The sequence below is a fragment of the Lepisma saccharinum genome, chromosome 24 (genome assembly GCF_977018435.1).
Source record: "Lepisma saccharinum chromosome 24, izLepSacc3.1, whole genome shotgun sequence".
Taxonomy (NCBI): domain Eukaryota; kingdom Metazoa; phylum Arthropoda; class Insecta; order Zygentoma; family Lepismatidae; genus Lepisma; species Lepisma saccharinum.
This window is the reverse complement of record NC_139252.1, coordinates 5,060,895-5,082,150: the sequence shown is the minus strand read 5'-3', so window position 1 is coordinate 5,082,150 and position 21,256 is coordinate 5,060,895.

The window sequence follows — 21,256 nt, the reverse complement described above, 5'->3', positions numbered from 1 at the left end:
CGGTTAGAGTCCGTTTTTGGAAGCAAAAATCCAAAGCATGCCCGTTCTGATGTTGTCTGAAGCCGTTTAATTGCTGTTCTTCCCACTCATAAATCAAATTATTTGTCTCCTTCAAATGAAAGATATCGCTAAGCCCTTTGAATTGGTGAAAGGGGAAGGTCATTGGAAGATAGCGTGACGGTATGGTAACAAGCAAGTTTATGGTTCGAGTCACGGGAAATGTTTGATTCTCCATTCGAAATTCAGAGTAAATGCTAAATTGTAACGGTTTTTCAAGTTTGAATTGCAAAGTCAGTTTTGGCGGGAATCTTTCAAAATTCGATAGGATGCAAGATGCAACATTGCACTACAATAATCAAAGTAAGGAAAGCTAAGCGCAACTTTTATAGTAAGTTTTTTGAAGCAAAAATCCAAAGCATGCCCGTTCTGATGCTGTCTGAAGCCGTTCTGATGCTGTTTCACCGACTCATAAATCAACGTATTTGTCTCCTTCAAATGAAAGATATCGCTAAGCCCTTTGAATTGGTGAAAGGGGAAGGTCATCGGAAGATAGCGTGACGGTATTTTGAATTTTGAATTTGAATTTGATTTTAAAATTGTGGGAGCGTCAGCACTTAGGCTATTTTGCTCCCGTCACATAATACGGGGACCAGCCCCTTATCATTACAAAAAACAACTCTAACGTTGCATAATTAAAAATCTTAAAATGTTCTGACTTCTGTTAAAAGCTGAGGCTGTAAACGGGCACTCAGCACAAATAAGGACAAAACAAAGTACATCACAAACAAAATTATACTGGCCATGGGGCCAGTCGCCAGAGCCTCGTTAGTCCTCAGTCCAGGGTGCACTAACGTGGAAGTGAGGTTGACATTTGGGTGTACTACATGGAAGTTCACCCCTTACACCCCAGCGTGACGGTATGGTAACAAGCAGGTTTAGGGTTCGAGTCACGGGAAATGTTTGATTCTCCATTGGAAATTCAGAGTAAATGCTAAATTATAACGGTTTTTTCAAGTTTGAATTGCAAAGTCAGTTTTGGCGGGAATCTTTCAAAATTCGATAGGATGCAAGATGCAACATTGCACTACAATAATCAAAGTAAGGAAAGCTAAGCGCAACGGTTATAGTAAGTTTTTGGAAGCAAAAATCCAAAGCATGCCCGTTCTGATGCTGTCTGATGCCGTTCTGATGCTGTTTCACCGACTCATAAATCAACGTATTTGTCTCCTTCAAATGAAAGATATCGCTAAGCCCTTTGAATTGGTGAAAGGGGAAGGTCATCGGAAGATAGCGTGACGGTATGGTAACAAGCAGGTTTAGGGTTCGAGTCACGGGAAATGTTTGATTCTCCATTTGAAATTCAGTGTAAATGCTCGATTTTAACGGTTTTTTCAAGTTTGAACAGAAAAGTCAGTTTGGCGGGAATGTTTCAAAATTCGATAGGATGCAAGATGCAACATTACACTACAATAATCGAAGCAAGGAAAGCAAAGCGCAACGCTCTGAGTAAGTTTTTTGAAGCAAATATCCAAAGCATGCCCGTTCTGATGCTGTCTGAAGCCGTTCTGATGCTGTTTCACCGACTCATAAATCAACGTATTTGTCTCCTTCAAATGAAAGATATCGCTAAGCGCTTTGAATTGGTGAAAGGGGAAGGTCATCGGAAGATAGCGTGACGGTATGGTAACAAGCAGGTTTAGGGTTCGAGTCACGGGAAATGTTTGATTCTCCATTTGAAATTCAGTGTAAATGCTCGATTTTAACGGTTTTTTCAAGTTTGAACAGAAAAGTCAGTTTTGGCGGGAATGTTTCAAAATTCGATAGGATGGAAGATGCAACATTACACTACAATAATCGAAGCAAGGAAAGCAAAGCGCAACGCTCTGAGTAAGTTTTTTGAAGCAAAAATCCAAAGCATGCCCGTTCTGATTCTGTCTGAAGCCGTTCTGATGCTGTTTCACCGACTCATAAATCAACGTATTTGTCTCCTTCAAATGAAAGATATCGCTAAGCGCTTTGAATTGGTGAAAGGGGAAGGTCATCGAAAGATAGCGTGACGGTATGGTAACAAGCAGGTTTAGGGTTCGAGTCACGGGAAATGTTTGATTCTCCATTTGAAATTCAGTGTAAATGCTCAATTTTAACGGTTTTTTAAGTTTGAATTGCAAAGTCAGTTTTGGCGGGAATGTTTAAAAATTCGACAGGATGCAAGATGCAACATTGCACTACAATAATCAAAGCAAGGAAAGCTAAGCGCAACGCTCTGAGTTGGTTTTTTGAAGCAAAAATCCAAAGCATGCCCGTTCTGATGCTGTCTGAAGCCGTTCTGATGCTGTTTCACCGACTCATAAATCAACCTATTTTTCCCCTTCAAATGAAAGATATCGCTAAGCCCTTTGAATTGGTGAAAGGGGAAGGTCATCGGAAGATAGCGTGACGGTATGGTAACAAGCAGGTTTAGGGTTCGAGTCACGGGAAATGTTTGATTCTCCATTTGAAATTCAGTGTAAATGCTCGATTTTAACGGTTTTTTCAAGTTTGAACAGAAAAGTCAGTTTTGGCGGCAATGTTTCAAAATTCGATAGGATGCAAGATGCAACATTACACTACAATAATCAAAGCAAGGAAAGCAAAGCGCAACGCTCTGAGTAAGTTTTTTGAAGCAAAAATCCAAAGCATGCCCGTTACGATGCTGTCTGAAGCCGTTCTGATGCTGTTTCACCGACTCATAAATCAAAGTATTTGTCTCCTTCAAATGAAAGATATCGCTAAGCCCTTTGAATTGGTGAAAGGGGAAGGTCATCGGAAGAGAGCGTGACGGTATGGTAACAAGCAGGTTTAGGGTTCGAGTCACGGGAAATTTTTGATACTCCATTTGAAATTCAGTGTAAATGCTCAATTTTAACGGTTTTTTCAAGTTCGAATAGGAAAGTCAGTTTTGGCGGGAATGTTTCAAAATTCGATAGGATGCAAGATGCAATATTACACTACAATAATCAAAGCAAGGAAAGCTAAGCGCAACGCTCTGAGTAAGTTTTTGGAAGCAAAAATCCCAAGAGTGCTCGTTCTGATGCTGTCTGAAGCCGTTCTGATGCTGTTCTGCCTACTCATAAATCAACCTATTTGTCCCCTTCAAATGAAAGATATCGCTAAGCGCTTTGAATTGGTGAAAGGGGAAGGTCATTGGAAGAGAGCGTGATGGTATGGTAACAAGCAGGTTTAGGGTTCGAGTCACGGGAAATTTTTGTTTCTCCATTGGAAATTCATTGTAAATGCTCAATTTTAACGGTTTTTTCAAGTTTGAACAGAAAAGTCAGTTTTGGCGGGAATGTTTCAAAATTCGATAGGATGCAAGATGCAACATTATCCTACAATAATCAAAGCAAGGAAAGTTAAGCGCAAAGGTTAGAGTAAGTTTTTGGAAGCAAAAATCCAAAGCATGCTCGTTCTGATGCTGTCTGAAGCCGTTCTGATGCTGTTTCACCGACTCATAAATCAACGTATTTGTCTCGTTCAAATGAAAGATATCGCTAAGCCCTTTGAATTGGTGAAAGGGGAAGGTCATCGGAAGATAGCGTGACGGTATGGTAACAAGCAGGTTTAGGGTTCGAGTCACGGGAAATGTTTGATTCTCCATTTGAAATTCAGTGTAAATGCTCAATTTTAACGGTTTTTTCAAGATTGAACAGAAAAGTCAGTTTTGGCGGGAATGTTCCAAAATTCGATAGGATGCAAGATGCAACATTACACTACAGTAATCAAAGCAAGTTAAGTTAAGCGCAAAGGTTAGAGTAAGTTTTTGGAAGCAAAAATCCAAAGCATGCCCGTTCTGATGCTGTCTGAAGCCGTTCTGATGCTGTTTCACCGACTCATAAATCAACGTATTTGTCTCCTTCAAATGAAAGATATCGCTAAGCCCTTTGAATTGGTGAAAGGGGAAGGTCATGGGAAGATAGCGTGACGGTATGGTAACAAGAAGGTTTAGGGTTCGATTCACGGGAAATGTTTGATTCTCCATTTGAAATTCAGTGTAAATGCTCAATTTTAACGGTTTTTTCAAGATTGAACAGAAAAGTCAGTTTTGGCGGAAATGTTCCAAAATTCGATAGGATGCAAGATGCAACATTACACTACAATAATCAAAGCAAGGAAAGCTAAGCTCAACGGTTAGAGTCCGTTTTTGGAAGCAAAAATCCAAAGCATGCCCGTTCTGATGTTGTCTGAAGCCGTTTAATTGCTGTTCTTCCCACTCATAAATCAAATTATTTGTCTCCTTCAAATGAAAGATATCGCTAAGCCCTTTGAATTGGTGAAAGGGGAAGGTCATTGGAAGATAGCGTGACGGTATGGTAACAAGCAAGTTTATGGTTCGAGTCACGGGAAATGTTTGATTCTCCATTCGAAATTCAGAGTAAATGCTAAATTGTAACGGTTTTTCAAGTTTGAATTGCAAAGTCAGTTTTGGCGGGAATCTTTCAAAATTCGATAGGATGCAAGATGCAACATTGCACTACAATAATCAAAGTAAGGAAAGCTAAGCGCAACTTTTATAGTAAGTTTTTTGAAGCAAAAATCCAAAGCATGCCCGTTCTGATGCTGTCTGAAGCCGTTCTGATGCTGTTTCACCGACTCATAAATCAACGTATTTGTCTCCTTCAAATGAAAGATATCGCTAAGCCCTTTGAATTGGTGAAAGGGGAAGGTCATCGGAAGATAGCGTGACGGTATTTTGAATTTTGAATTTGAATTTGATTTTAAAATTGTGGGAGCGTCAGCACTTAGGCTATTTTGCTCCCGTCACATAATACGGGGACCAGCCCCTTATCATTACAAAAAACAACTCTAACGTTGCATAATTAAAAATCTTAAAATGTTCTGACTTCTGTTAAAAGCTGAGGCTGTAAACGGGCACTCAGCACAAATAAGGACAAAACAAAGTACATCACAAACAAAATTATACTGGCCATGGGGCCAGTCGCCAGAGCCTCGTTAGTCCTCAGTCCAGGGTGCACTAACGTGGAAGTGAGGTTGACATTTGGGTGTACTACATGGAAGTTCACCCCTTACACCCCAGCGTGACGGTATGGTAACAAGCAGGTTTAGGGTTCGAGTCACGGGAAATGTTTGATTCTCCATTGGAAATTCAGAGTAAATGCTAAATTATAACGGTTTTTTCAAGTTTGAATTGCAAAGTCAGTTTTGGCGGGAATCTTTCAAAATTCGATAGGATGCAAGATGCAACATTGCACTACAATAATCAAAGTAAGGAAAGCTAAGCGCAACGGTTATAGTAAGTTTTTTGAAGCAAAAATCCAAAGCATGCCCGTTCTGATGCTGTCTGATGCCGTTCTGATGCTGTTTCACCGACTCATAAATCAACGTATTTGTCTCCTTCAAATGAAAGATATCGCTAAGCCCTTTGAATTGGTGAAAGGGGAAGGTCATCGGAAGATAGCGTGACGGTATGGTAACAAGCAGGTTTAGGGTTCGAGTCACGGGAAATGTTTGATTCTCCATTTGAAATTCAGTGTAAATGCTCGATTTTAACGGTTTTTTCAAGTTTGAACAGAAAAGTCAGTTTGGCGGGAATGTTTCAAAATTCGATAGGATGCAAGATGCAACATTACACTACAATAATCGAAGCAAGGAAAGCAAAGCGCAACGCTCTGAGTAAGTTTTTTGAAGCAAATATCCAAAGCATGCCCGTTCTGATGCTGTCTGAAGCCGTTCTGATGCTGTTTCACCGACTCATAAATCAACGTATTTGTCTCCTTCAAATGAAAGATATCGCTAAGCGCTTTGAATTGGTGAAAGGGGAAGGTCATCGGAAGATAGCGTGACGGTATGGTAACAAGCAGGTTTAGGGTTCGAGTCACGGGAAATGTTTGATTCTCCATTTGAAATTCAGTGTAAATGCTCGATTTTAACGGTTTTTTCAAGTTTGAACAGAAAAGTCAGTTTTGGCGGGAATGTTTCAAAATTCGATAGGATGGAAGATGCAACATTACACTACAATAATCGAAGCAAGGAAAGCAAAGCGCAACGCTCTGAGTAAGTTTTTTGAAGCAAAAATCCAAAGCATGCCCGTTCTGATTCTGTCTGAAGCCGTTCTGATGCTGTTTCACCGACTCATAAATCAACGTATTTGTCTCCTTCAAATGAAAGATATCGCTAAGCGCTTTGAATTGGTGAAAGGGGAAGGTCATCGAAAGATAGCGTGACGGTATGGTAACAAGCAGGTTTAGGGTTCGAGTCACGGGAAATGTTTGATTCTCCATTTGAAATTCAGTGTAAATGCTCGATTTTAACGGTTTTTTCAAGTTTGAACAGAAAAGTCAGTTTTGGCGGGAATGTTTCAAAATTCGATAGGATGCAAGATGCAACATTACACTACAATAATCAAAGCAAGGAAAGCAAAGCGCAACGCTCTGAGTAAGTTTTTTGAAGCAAAAATCCAAAGCATGCCCGTTCTAATGCTGTCTGAAGCCGTTCTGATGCTGTTTCACCGACTCATAAATCAACGTATTTGTCTCCTTCAAATGAAAGATATCGCTAAGCCCTTTGAATTGGTGAAAGGGGAAGGTCATCGGAAGATAGCGTGACGGTATGGTAACAAGCAGGTTTAGGGTTCGAGTCACGGGAAATGTTTGATTCTCCATTTGAAATTCAGTGTAAATGCTCGATTTTAACGGTTTTTTCAAGTTTGAACAGAAAAGTCAGTTTTGGCGGGAATGTTTCAAAATTCGATAGGATGCAAGATGCAACATTACACTACAATAATCAAAGCAAGGAAAGCAAAGCGCAACGCTCTGAGTAAGTTTTTTGAAGCAAAAATCCAAAGCATGCCCGTTCTGATGCTGTCTGAAGCCGTTCTGATGCTGTTTCACCGACTCATAAATCAACGTATTTGTCTCCTTCAAATGAAAGATATCGCTAAGCCCTTTGAATTGGTGAAAGGGGAAGGTCATCGGAAGATAGCGTGACGGTATGGTAACAAGCAGGTTTAGGGTTCGAGTCACGGGAAATTTTTGATTCTCCATTTGAAATTCAGTGTAAATGCTCGATTTTAACGGTTTTTTCAAGTTTGAACAGAAAAGTCAGTTTTGCAAGATGCAACATTACACTACAATGATCAAAGCAAGGAAAGCTAAGCGATGAGTGCGTTTTAGGAAGCAGCATCGTGTGCTGTTTTGACAAATATTTTGACCGTTATTTTCCAACTTGGAGCTAGGAAGTTCAAATTTCACACAGATGTAGATCAAGTCAAGGGAACAAAAAAAGTTAAATGCCATTTCGAGATATCTTGAAAAACGCGGACTCCATCTTGGAAAATGGCGGATTTTCTCCCGTGCGACCTGCACCTCCGCCCCTGAAAACGCATTCAAACTGGTTTCAGCAGTCGCATCGCACTAACCACTAACGCAGGGTGGTAGGGGAAGGACGCGGGAAGATAACTTAAAGGTCACGTGAGCAGCAGGTCGAGTGTTCGAGTCACGGGAAAGGATTGATTCCCTACCTGAAATTCAGGAAAATGTTAAATTTACACGATCTTTAAAATTTAATAAAATATAAAGTTTTGGAAGAAAAGTTTCAAATTTCTGTAGAATGCATGACTCGTCCTTCCGCTACAAGAATATGTGCAAGGGAAGCTAAGCGCGATGTGTAGAGTACGTTTTTTGAAGCAAAAATCACAAGTCTGCCGGATCGTGAGCTGTTTTTGCAGCAAAAGTTCGACTTTTAAAAATTGAATAAAATATTAAATATTAGCACGTAAGCGAAACTTTCTGGCATGAACCAAGCTGCGTCATTCGGCTACCGGAAACCATGGAGAGCGACACAAAAGCAAAGTCGGAAGTGTGCTTTATCGAAGCAAATCCAAGGGGGCTTTTTTGAGAATTCCGAGCCAACTTGGATTTCACCTGATGCGCGCGCATCGCTGGTGATATCTCTCTTCCGCACCGCCGCATCTCGCAAACGGCAACGCGAACACAACTGGGGAGGGAAATCCAAGGAGGCTTCTTTGCGAATTTCGAACATTTCGAGGCGCCCTGGGCGCCACGTCCTAGCTAGCCCGTCCGAACCGTACAGATTCGATAGAGCAGTGTCTTGTGAATACGCAAGTAAGAGGAAATCTCCAAGGACCACAGGTTCGATTAATCAAGCGGCTTCAAAGGTGAGGGTGCAGACGTACCCGTTCGGGCGTGAATAACGACCTCTTTCTTGTCAAAGAAACCTTATTTACGGTTAACCTAGAGAAACAAAAATTTAGATGCTGGCTGGGTAGGGTGTCTCCTTTCAGATAATATAATTTTCGACAGTGAATCCACGAGAAATTGGAAAACGTCGGCGCGCCCTGGGCGCCACGCCCTCGTTAGAAGGTCCGAATCGGTCGCCTTCCAGAGAGCAGAGCCTTGGAAAGACAAACTGACGGTTTCGTGACCAGGATGTTGAATGTTCGAGTCACGGGAAAGGGTTGATTCCCTACCTGAAATTCAGGAAAATGTTAAATTTACACGATCTTTAAAATTTAATAAAATATAAAGTTTTGGAAGAAAAGTTTCAAATTTCTGTAGAATGAATGACTCGTCCTTCCGCTACAAGAATATGTGCAAGGGAAGCTAAGCGCGATGTGCAGAGTACGTTTTTTGAAGCAAAAATCACAAGTCTGCCGGATCGTGAGCTGTTTATGCAGCAAAAGTTCGACTTTTAAAAATTGAATAAAATATTAAATATTAGCACGTAAGCGAAACTTTCTTGCAGGATCCAAGCTGCGTCATTCGGCTACCGGAAACCATGGAGAGCGACACAAAAGCAAAGTCGGAAGTGTGCTTTATCAAAGCAAATCCAAGGTGGCTTTTTTGAGAATTCCGAGCCAACTTGGATTTCACCTGATGCGCGCGCATGGCTGGTGATATCTCTCCTCCTCGCGGCGGAATCCATCCCGCAAACGGCAACGCAAAGACAACTGGGGAGGGAAATCCAAGGAGGCTTCTTTGCGAATTTCGAACATTTCGAGGCGCCCTGGGCGACACGTCCTAGCTAGCCCGTCCGAAATGTACAGATTCGATAGAGCAGTGTCTTGTGAATACGCAAGTAAGAGGAAATCTCCAAGGACCACAGGTTCGATTAATCAAGCGGCTTCAAAGGTGAGGGTGCAGACGTACCCGTTCGGGCGTGAATAACGACCTCTTTCTTGTCAAAAAAAAACTTATTTAGGGTTAACCTAGAGAAACAAAAATTTAGATGCGGGCTGGTAGGGTGTCTCCTTTCAGATAATATAATTTTCGACAGTGAATCCACGAGAAATTCGAAAACGTCGTGGCGCCCTGGGCGCCACGCCCTCGTTAGAAGGTTCGAATCGGTCGCCTTCCAGAGAGCAGAGCCTTGGAAAGACAAACTGACGGTTTCGTGACCAGGATGTTGAGTGTTCGAGTCACTGGAAAAGTTTGAAAAAAAGCTCGTTTGTCCATAAGAAAAGCATGGGGCGGATTTTTTCACAAGGGTTTCCAAGAAATTGGTCGGAGAGGGGTGGGGTAAATTTAGTTGTGTTCCTTGGTCCTTTCTGTATGGGATTAAAGTGTTTCAAGGGATAAGGATTCGTATTTCACTAAGTTATTTACTTGTTTTCTTTTGCTCGCGCACTATGCTGTTTTTTCCATAAGGTTAGCATAGGGGTGCTTTTCCCTTAATATCTCAAGAATTCCTCACCCCCGCGCGTTGGTCAAGATACCTGCACAGTCCTTGGTCTTTGGTCCACAAGATTCACAGGGTGTCCAAGGTATAACGCAATAGGGGGGCTCCAGGGGGGGTAAACTTCCCCGGGAAGTGCACTTATTTTCCAATTATTCTCACACTTCACACGCTTTCAAATTTTCACACTTAATTCCAGCCATGCGATCTATCCAAGTTTTTTTCATTTTTTGAGACGAAGCGAAACGTTCACAAAGCTATACGTAAACAGTGGCGGACCGCACTTGGGGAAAAAAACCGTATTTTGGGGCTCGCGTCCCGGAGTACCGCGACGCGTGATACTGTGTTTACATAGTCAGTTTTGGCGTGAATCTTTCAAAATTCGATAACATGCAACATCACGTTGCAATAATTAAATCAAGGAAAGCTAATCGCAACGTTTAGGGTACGTTTTTGGAAGCAAAATTTCCGTGTGTGCTGCTCCTGTTGTCATTCTCTGCTTTCCACGCATAAAGCGGCCATTTTGTCAGTTGAAATTGAAAAAGCGCTAACCACTGAGCCACGTCGACAGAGGTTTAGTGTTCGAGTCACTGGAAAAGTTTGATTCTCCCTTCGAAATTCAGTGTAAATGCTTTATTGTAACGGTTTTTCAAGTTTGAAATAAAAAGTTCACTTTTTTGCGTGAATGTTTCAAATTTCGATTCTTTCTCATTCTGTGCTTTGCACGCATAAAACAGCCATTTTGTCAGTTGAAATTGAAAAAGCGCTAACCACTGAACCACGTTGACAGAGGTTTAGTGTTCGAGTCACTGGAAAAGTTTGATTCTCCATTCGAAATTCAGTGTAAATGCTAGATTGTAACGGTTTTTTCAAGTTTGAATACAAAATGGAGTTTTGGCGCCAAGCTCACAATATCTCGTAGGATGGAAGCTGCATCACTCCTGTACACGAAAACATGCAGGGCTAGCCTAAAGCAAAGTCGCAAGTGTCAATTTTCTAATTAAATCCGCGAGCCTGCGTCCTTCTCGTCATCTAAACCGCCATTTTGTGAAAAGCCGTTAAAGTGTACTTCGGGCTAACCGTGGCATTCCAAACTTTGTGGATTCGGGTAACTCGGGACCTCTCCTTTGAAAAATTAAAATTTGGTAACGATCGAACCACGCAAAGTATGAAAAATTCAAGAAACAAAAAAAGACAATCTCCTTCTCGTCCCCTAAGGAGCCCTTCTCGACCCCAGAGCCATTTCTTCGATTTCGAGCAATCGAGTTTAAATTTTACACAGAGGTACATCAAGTCAAGGGAACAAAAAAAGTTAAATGCCATTTCGAGATATCTTGAAAAACGCGGCCTCCATCTTGGAAAATGGCGGATTTTCTCCCGTGCGACCTGCACCTCCGCCCCTGAAAACGCATTCAAACTGCTTTCAGCAGGCGCATCGCGCTAACCACTAACGCAGGGTGGTAGGGGAAGGACGCGGGAAGATAACTTAAAGGTCACTTGAGCAGCAGGTCGAGTGTTCGAGTCACGGGAAAGGGTTGATTCCCTACCTGAAATTCAGGAAAATGTTAAATTTACACGATCTTTAAAATTTAATAAAATATAAAGTTTTGGAAGAAAAGTTTCAAATTTCTGTAGAATGCATGACTCGTCCTTCCGCTACAAGAATATGTGCAAGGGAAGCTAAGCGCGATGTGTAGAGTACGTTTTTTGAAGCAAAAATCACAAGTCTGCCGGATCGTGAGCTGTTTTTGCAGCAAAAGTTCGACTTTTAAAAATTGAATAAAATATTAAATATTAGCACGTAAGCGAAACTTTCTTGCATGAACCAAGCTGCGTCATTCGGCTACCGGAAACCATGGAGAGCGACACAAAAGCAAAGTCGGAAGTGTGCTTTATCGAAGCAAATCCAAGGGGGCTTTTTTGAGAATTCCGAGCCAACTTGGATTTCACCTGATGCGCGCGCATCGCTGGTGATATCTCTCTTCCGCACCGCCGCATCTCGCAAACGGCAACGCGAACACAACTGGGGAGGGAAATCCAAGGAGGCTTCTTTGCGAATTTCGAACAATTCGAGGCGCCCTGGGCGCCACGTCCTAGCTAGCCCGTCCGAACCGTACAGATTCGATAGAGCAGTGTCTTGTGAATACGCAATTAAGAGGAAATCTCCAAGGACCACAGGTTCGATTAATCAAGCGGCTTCAAAGGTGAGGGTGCAGACGTACCCGTTCGGGCGTGAATAACGACCTCTTTCTTGTCAAAGAAACCTTATTTACGGTTAACCTAGAGAAACAAAAATTTAGATGCTGGCTGGGTAGGGTGTCTCCTTTCAGATAATATAATTTTCGACAGTGAATCCACGAGAAATTGGAAAACGTCGGGGCGCCCTGGGCGCCACGCCCTCGTTAGAAGGTCCGAATCGGTCGCCTTCCAGAGAGCAGAGCCTTGGAAAGACAAACTGACGGTTTCGTGACCAGGATGTTGAATGTTCGAGTCACGGGAAAGGGTTGATTCCCTACCTGAAATTCAGGAAAATGTTAAATTTACACGATTTTTAAAATTTAATAAAATATAAAGTTTTGGAAGAAAAGTTTCAAATTTCTGTAGAATGAATGACTCGTTTTTCCGCTACAAGAATATGTGCAAGGGAAGCTAAGCGCGATGTGCAGAGTACGTTTTTTGAAGCAAAAATCACAAGTCTGCCGGATCGTGAGCTGTTTATGCAGCAAAAGTTCGACTTTTAAAAATTGAATAAAATATTAAATATTAGCACGTAAGCGAAACTTTCTTGCAGGATCCAAGCTGCGTCATTCGGCTACCGGAAACCATGGAGAGCGACACAAAAGCAAAGTCGGAAGTGTGCTTTATCAAAGCAAATCCAAGGGGGCTTTTTTGAGAATTCCGAGCCAACTTGGATTTCACCTGATGCGCGCGCATCGCTGGTGATATCTCTCCTCCTCGCGGCGGAATCCATCCCGCAAACGGCAACGCAAAGACAACTGGGGAGGGAAATCCAAGGAGGCTTCTTTGCGAATTTCGAACATTTCGAGGCGCCCTGGGCGCCACGTCCTAGCTAGCCCGTCCGAAATGTACAGATTCGATAGAGCAGTGTCTTGTGAATACGCAAGTAAGAGGAAATCTCCAAGGACCACAGGTTCGATTAATCAAGCGGCTTCAAAGGTGAGGGTGCAGACGAACCCGTTCGGGCGTGAATAACGACCTCTTTCTTGTCAAAAAAAACTTATTTAGGGTTAACCTAGAGAAACAAAAATTTAGATGCGGGCTGGGTAGGGTGTCTCCTTTCAGATAATATAATTTTCGACAGTGAATCCACGAGAAATTCGAAAACGTCGTGGCGCCCTGGGCGCCACGCCCTCGTTAGAAGGTTCGAATCGGTCGCCTTCCAGAGAGCAGAGCCTTGGAAAGACAAACTGACGGTTTCGTGACCAGGATGTTGAGTGTTCGAGTCACTGGAAAAGTTTGAAAAAAAGCTCGTTTGTCCATAAGAAAAGCATGGGGCGGATTTTTTCACAAGAGTTTCCAAGAAATTGGTCGGAGAGTGGTGGGGTAAATTTAGTTGTGTTCCTTCGTCCTTTCTGTATGGGATTAAAGTGTTTCAAGGGATAAGGATTCGTATTTCACTAAGTTATTTACTTGTTTTCTTTTGCTCGCGCACTATGCTGTTTTTTCCATAAGGTTAGCATAGGGGTGCTTTTCCCTTAATATCTCAAGAATTACTCACCCCCGCGCGTCGGTCAAGATACCTGCACAGTCCTTGGTCTTTGGTCCACAAGATTCACAGGGTGTCCAAGGTATAACGCACCAGGGGGGCTCCAGGGGGGGTAAACTTCCCCGGGAAGTGCACTTATTTTCCAATTATTCTCACACTTCACACGCTTTCAAATTTTCACACTTAATTCCAGCCATGCGATCTATCCAAGTTTTTTTCATTTTTTGAGACGAAGCGAAACGTTCACAAAGCTATACGTAAACAGTGGCGGACCGCACTTGGGGAAAAAAACCGTATTTTGGGGCTCGCGTTCCGGAGTAACGCGACGCGTGATACTGTGTTTACATAGTCAGTTTTGGCGTGAATCTTTCAAAATTCGATAACATGCAACATCACGTTGCAATAATTAAATCAAGGAAAGCTAATCGCAACGTTTAGGGTACTTGTTTGGAAGCAAAAATCCCGTGTGTGCTGCTCCTGTTGTCATTCTGTGCTTTCCACGCATAAAGCGGCCATTTTGTCAGTTGAAATTGAAAAAGCGCTAACCACTGAGCCACGTCGACAGAGGTTTAGTGTTCGAGTCACTGGAAAAGTTTGATTCTCCCTTCGAAATTCAGTGTAAATGCTTTATTGTAACTGTTTTTCAAGTTTGAAATAAAAAGTTCACTTTTTTGCGTGAATGTTTCAAACTTCGATTCTTTCTCATTCTGTGCTTTGCACGCATAAAACAGCCATTTTGTCAGTTGAAATTGAAAAAGCGCTAACCACTGAACTACGTTGACAGAGGAAGGTCCCTGGAAGATAACTTAAACGTGACGTAATCGGGAGGTGTAGTGTTCGAGTCACGGAAATATTTTTATTCTCCATCCGAAATTCAGAGTAAATGCTAAATTATAACGGTTTTTCAAGTTTGAATAGGAAAGTCAGTTTTGGCGGGAATGTTTCAAAATTCGATAGGATGCAAGATGCAACCTTCCGCTACAATAATCAAAGCAAGGAAAGCTAATCGCGACGGTTAGAGTACGTTTTTTAAAGCAAAAATCACGTGGATGCCCGTTCTGATGCTGTCTCGAGCCGTGCAGTCCACGCACAAAACGGCCATTTTGTCAGTTCAAATGGAAGACAGCGCTAACCACTGAACCACGTTGACAGAGGTTTAGTGTTCGAATCACTTGAAAAGTTTGATTCTCAATTCGAAATTTACTGTAAACCCTAGATTGTAACGGTTTTTTCAAGTTTGAATAGGAAAGTCAGTTTTGGCGGGAATGTTTCAAAATTCGATAGGATGCAAGATGCAACATTAGACTACAATAATCAAAGCAAGGGAAGTTAAGCGCAAAGGTTAGAGTAAATTTTTGGAAGCAAAAATCACGTGGATGCCCGTTCTGATGCTGTCTCGAGCCGTGCAGTCCACGCACAAAACGGCCATTTTGTCAGTTCAAATGGAAGACAGCGCTAACCACTGAGCCACGGTGACAAGGGAAGGTCCCTGGAAGGTGACTTCAAAGTTTGGTAATCGGGAGGTGGTTGTTTCGAGTCACGGAAAAGGTTTTGATTCTCCGTTTGAAATACATGAAAAATGCTAAATTTACCCGTTTTTCAAGTTTGAATACAAAATGGAGTTTTGGCGCAAAACTCACCATATATCGTAGGATGGAAGCTGCATCTCTCCTCTACACGAAAACATGCAGGGCTAGCCTAAAGCAAAGTCGGAAGTGTGCTTTATCAGAGCAAATCCAAGGGGGCCTTCTTTGCGAATTCCGAGCCAACTTGGATTTCACCTGATGCGCGCGCATCCCTGGTGATATCTCTCCTCCTCGCGGCGGAATCCATCCCGCAAACGGCAACGAAAAGACAACTCGAGAGGGAAATCCAAGGAGGCTTCTTTGCGAATTTCGAACATTTCGAGGCGCCCTGGGCGCCACGTCCTAGCTAGCCCGTCCGAAATGTACAGATTCGATAGAGCAGTGTCTTGTGAATACGCAAGTAAGAGGAAATCTCCAAGGACCACAGGTTCGATTAATCAAGCGGCTTCAAAGGTGAGGGTGCAGACGTACCCGTTCGGGCGTGAATAACGACCTCTTTCTTGTCAAAAAAACTTATTTAGGTTTAACCTAGAGAAACAAAAATTTAGATGCGGGCTGGGTAGGGTGTCTCCTTTCAGATAATATAATTTTCGACAGTGAATCCACGAGAAATTCGAAAACGTCGTGGCGCCCTGGGCGCCACGCCCTCGTTAGAAGGTTCGAATCGGTCGCCTTCCAGAGAGCAGAGCCTTGGAAAGACAAACTGACGGTTTCGTGACCAGGATGTTGAGTGTTCGAGTCACTGGAAAAGTTTGAAGAAAAGCTCGTTTGTCCATAAGAAAAGCATGGGGCGGATTTTTTCACAAGGGTTTCCAAGAAATTGGTCGGAGAGGGGTGGGGTAAATTTAGTTGTGTTCCTTGGTCCTTTCTGTATGGGATTAAAGTGTTTCAAGGGATAAGGATTCGTATTTCACTAAGTTATTTACTTGTTTTCTTTTGCTCGCGCACTATGCTGTTTTTTCCATAAGGTTAGCATAGGGGTGCTTTTCCCTTAATATCTCAAGAATTACTCACCCCCGCGCGTCGGTAAAGATACCTGCACAGTCCTTGGTCTTTGGTCCACAAGATTCACAGGGTGTCCAAGGTATAACGCACCAGGGGGGCTCCAGGGGGGGTAAACTTCCCCGGGAAGAGCACTTATTTTCCAATTATTCTCACACTTCACACGCTTTCAAATTTTCACACTTAATTCCAGCCATGCGATCTATCCAAGTTTTTTTCATTTTTTGAGACGAAGCGAAACGTTCACAAAGCTATACGTAAACAGTGGCGGACCACACTTGGGGAAAAAAAACGTATTTTGGGGCTCGCGTTCCGGAGTACCGCGACGCGTGATACTGTGTTTACATAGTCAGTTTTGGCGTGAATCTTTCAAAATTCGATAACATGCAACATCACGTTGCAATAATTAAATCAAGGAAAGCTAATCGCAACGTTTAGGGTACTTGTTTGGAAGCAAAAATCCCGTGTGTGCTGCTCCTGTTGTCATTCTGTGCTTTCCACGCATAAAGCGGCCATTTTGTCAGTTGAAATTGAAAAAGCGCTAACCACTGAGCCACGTCGACAGAGGTTTAGTGTTCGAGTCACTGGAAAAGTTTGATTCTCCCTTCGAAATTCAGTGTAAATGCTTTATTGTAACGGTTTTTCAAGTTTGAAATAAAAAGTTCACTTTTTTGCGTGAATGTTTCAAACTTCGATTCTTTCTCATTCTGTGCTTTGCACGCATAAAACAGCCATTTTGTCAGTTGAAATTGAAAAAGCGCTAACCACTGAACCACGTTGACAGAGGAAGGTCCCTGGAAGATAACTTAAACGTGACGTAATCGGGAGGTGTAGTGTTCGAGTCACGGAAATATTTTTATTCTCCATCCGAAATTCAGAGTAAATGCTAAATTATAACGGTTTTTCAAGTTTGAATAGGAAAGTCAGTTTTGGCGGGAATGTTTCAAAATTCGATAGGATGCAAGATGCAACCTTCCGCTACAATAATCAAAGCAAGGAAAGCTAATCGCGACGGTTAGAGTACGTTTTTTAAAGCAAAAATCACGTGGATGCCCGTTCTGATGCTGTCTCGAGCCGTGCAGTCCACGCACAAAACGGCCATTTTGTCAGTTCAAATGGAAGACAGCGCTAACCACTGAACCACGTTGACAGAGGTTTAGTGTTCGAATCACTTGAAAAGTTTGATTCTCCATTCGAAATTTACTGTAAACCCTAGATTGTAACGGTTTTTTTCAAGTTTGAATAGGAAAGTCAGTTTTGGCGGGAATGTTTCAAAATTCGATAGGATGCAAGATGCAACATTAGACTACAATAATCAAAGCAAGGGAAGTTAAGCGCAAAGGTTAGAGTAAATTTTTGGAAGCAAAAATCACGTGGATGCCCGTTCTGATGCTGTCTCGAGCCGTGCAGTCCACGCACAAAACGGCCATTTTGTCAGTTCAAATGGAAGACAGCGCTAACCACTGAGCCACGGTGACAAGGGAAGGTCCCTGGAAGGTGACTTCAAAGTTTGGTAATCGGGAGGTGGTTGTTTCGAGTCACGGAAAAGGTTTTGATTCTCCGTTTGAAATACATGAAAAATGCTAAATTTACCCGTTTTTCAAGTTTGAATACAAAATGGAGTTTTGGCGCAAAACTCACCATATATCGTAGGATGGAAGCTGCATCTCTCCTCTACACGAAAACATGCAGGGCTAGCCTAAAGCAAAGTCGGAAGTGTGCTTTATCAGAGCAAATCCAAGGGGGCCTTCTTTGCGAATTCCGAGCCAACTTGGATTTCACCTGATGCGCGCGCATCCCTGGTGATATCTCTCCTCCTCGCGGCGGAATCCATCCCGCAAACGGCAACGAAAAGACAACTCGAGAGGGAAATCCAAGGAGGCTTCTTTGCGAATTTCGAACATTTCGAGGCGCCCTGGGCGCCACGTCCTAGTTAGCCCGTCCAAAATGTACAGATTCGATAGAGCAGTGTCTTGTGAATACGCAAGTAAGAGGAAATCTCCAAGGACCACAGGTTCGATTAATCAAGCGGCTTCAAAGGTGAGGGTGCAGACGTACCCGTTTGGGCGTGAATAACGACCTCTTTCTTGTCAAAAAAACTTATTTAGGTTTAACCTAGAGAAACAAAAATTTAGATGCGGGCTGGGTAGGGTGTCTCCTTTCAGATAATATAATTTTCGACAGTGAATCCACGAGAAATTCGAAAACGTCGTGGCGCCCTGGGCGCCACGCCCTCGTTAGAAGGTTCGAATCGGTCGCCTTCCAGAGAGCAGAGCCTTGGAAAGACAAACTGACGGTTTCGTGACCAGGATGTTGAGTGTTCGAGTCACTGGAAAAGTTTGAAGAAAAGCTCGTTTGTCCATAAGAAAAGCATGGGGCGGATTTTTTCACAAGGGTTTCCAAGAAATTGGTCGGAGAGGGGTGGGGTAAATTTAGTTGTGTTCCTTGGTCCTTTCTGTATGGGATTAAAGTGTTTCAAGGGATAAGGATTCGTATTTCACTAAGTTATTTACTTGTTTTCTTTTGCTCGCGCACTATGCTGTTTTTTCCATAAGGTTAGCATAGGGGTGCTTTTCCCTTAATATCTCAAGAATTACTCACCCCCGCGCGTCGGTAAAGATACCTGCACAGTCCTTGGTCTTTGGTCCACAAGATTCACAGGGTGTCCAAGGTATAACGCACCAGGGGGGCTCCAGGGGGGGTAAACTTCCCCGGGAAGTGCACTTATTTTCCAATTATTCTCACACTTCACACGCTTTCAAATTTTCACACTTAATTCCAGCCATGCGATCTATCCAAGTTTTTTTCATTTTTTGAGACGAAGCGAAACGTTCACAAAGCTATACGTAAACAGTGGCGGACCACACTTGGGGAAAAAAAACGTATTTTGGGGCTCGCGTTCCGGAGTACCGCGACGCGTGATACTGTGTTTACATAGTCAGTTTTGGCGTGAATCTTTCAAAATTCGATAACATGCAACATCACGTTGCAATAATTAAATCAAGGAAAGCTAATCGCAACGTTTAGGGTACTTGTTTGGAAGCAAAAATCCCATGTGTGCTGCTCCTGTTGTCATTCTGTGCTTTCCACGCATAAAGCGGCCATTTTGTCAGTTGAAATTGAAAAAGCGCTAACCACTGAGCCACGTCGACAGAGGTTTAGTGTTCGAGTCACTGGAAAAGTTTGATTCTCCCTTCGAAATTCAGTGTAAATGCTTTATTGTAACGGTTTTTCAAGTTTGAAATAAAAAGTTCACTTTTTTGCGTGAATGTTTCAAATTTCGATTCTTTCTCATTCTGTGCTTTGCACGCATAAAACAGCCATTTTGTCAGTTGAAATTGAAAAAGCGCTAACCACTGAACCACGTTGACAGAGGTTTAGTGTTCGAGTCACTGGAAAAGTTTGATTCTCCATTCGAAATTAGTGTAAATCCTAGATTGTAACGGTTTTTTCAAGTTTGAATACAAAATGGAGTTTTGGCGCCAAGCTCACAATATCTCGTAGGATGGAAGCTGCATCACTCCTGTACACGAAAACATGCAGGGCTAGCCTAAAGCAAAGTCGCAAGCGTCAATTTTCTAATTAAATCCGCGAGCCTGCGCCCTTCTCGTCCCCTAAACGGCCATTCTTGGACTTTGAAGAATTTTCATCGATTTTTTTAAAAATTTCGACCCAGCCAGTTGAAATTTGACAAGAAGATAGCTGACGTCGAGGGAAAGAAAAGTTGTTAAGGCGGTTTCGAGATTAAACAACACATACGGCGGCCATATTGGATCCAAAGTCATATCCGACCCTACATTTTGCTCGATTTCGACCTTTTGAGAGTAGTTGCATTTAAACCAGCCCAGTAGCAAACACCCAATTACCGGTTTCATAAACCCAAAAATGTAACGAAAGGCCATGGGTTTTGTAGCAGAAAGACCAATTTGGATTAGGGTTAGATTATCTGCTCCTATCGTAGGCCGCCGAAATCCCAATTGGGTATGTAGCACATGTAAGTGGAAAGATTTTTGAGACCAGTACAGAAAGACACTTTTCGACTTGGGAGACAACCACGTCGTTGCTTAAAGTGCAGGAAAACGCTTTCCGAATGGCCAGGTTAACGAACGTGGAAGGATAGCCTGACGGTAAAGTAAGAATGAGGTTGAGTGTCCGAGTCTCTTGAAAAGTATAATTCTTGAGTGAAAATGGTAATTTTCACAATTTTATAGAAAATTTATTTTGAACCAATAGTCATAATTTTTGGATGGAAGCAAGCAGGATCTTTCCTCTAAAGGAATTTGTTGACGCGAGGTCAATTGGGAAGACTAGTGTGTATTTTTGGAAAGCAAATCCGATAGCCTGCGCCGTTACTAGATTATTTTTCTCATTCCTCGATTATTTCTTAATCTCGATAACAAGACGCTCGGTTAAGAAAAACGCTAACTTATAAGCCAGGGAGACGAAGCAAGAACGTGGCGAGGTAGCCTGACCGGTGACTTGACAGGGAAGTTACAGGTTCGAGTCACCAGACTCCAGCAAATTGTGATATCCGAGCAAAAATCAAGGCTGAAAATGCCATATGGAATCCATTTGAAAAGCCGTTAATTTTGTCGGGATATTTGAAAAAGGCACTTGGTGTGGGGATTGCATAAAGTATTTATCTCGAACGAGAATGAATTTGTATATGGTATAAATTTCCTCAAGGCCTGAAATAACGACCAAGTGGCCGACCATGCAAGATCACTAGTTGGCGGTTTTTGTCAAAAAACTTTATTTCTAGTTAACCAAGTAAAACAAAAGTAATATAATTTTGGTAATGTCTGACCTCCGCTTTAAGGAAAGTACAGCACCGACGCCATAACCTGGCGCTCAGTATGAAAAAAATATGTAAAAAGTCCGTTCCGGGCAGTTTCTGCCCGTTCCGTGCCTCTTTTCACCAGGCACAAAATGTCAGAAAAAAGTATTTCTGGGTAACCGAGAAGATCAAAACTTTGGAATCTGGTGGAGTGGGACATCCCCCATAAGGAAAATACAGCAGCACAACGCTAGCGTGGAGCTAAGTATGAGAAAATGCCAGAAAAAGGGCCGAAAACGCGATAATCTCTCTTCGAGCAGGAACGGGAATTTTATCTTAAAAAATGCATTCGTCCTTAAGCGAGATAAACCAAACTTTGGATTGTAATAACGTGGTAACTCCTCTTCGAGGATATAACAGTTTCACAAAAATCAAGTAGCGATTAGTATGATAAAATTCAAGAAAATGGAGAAA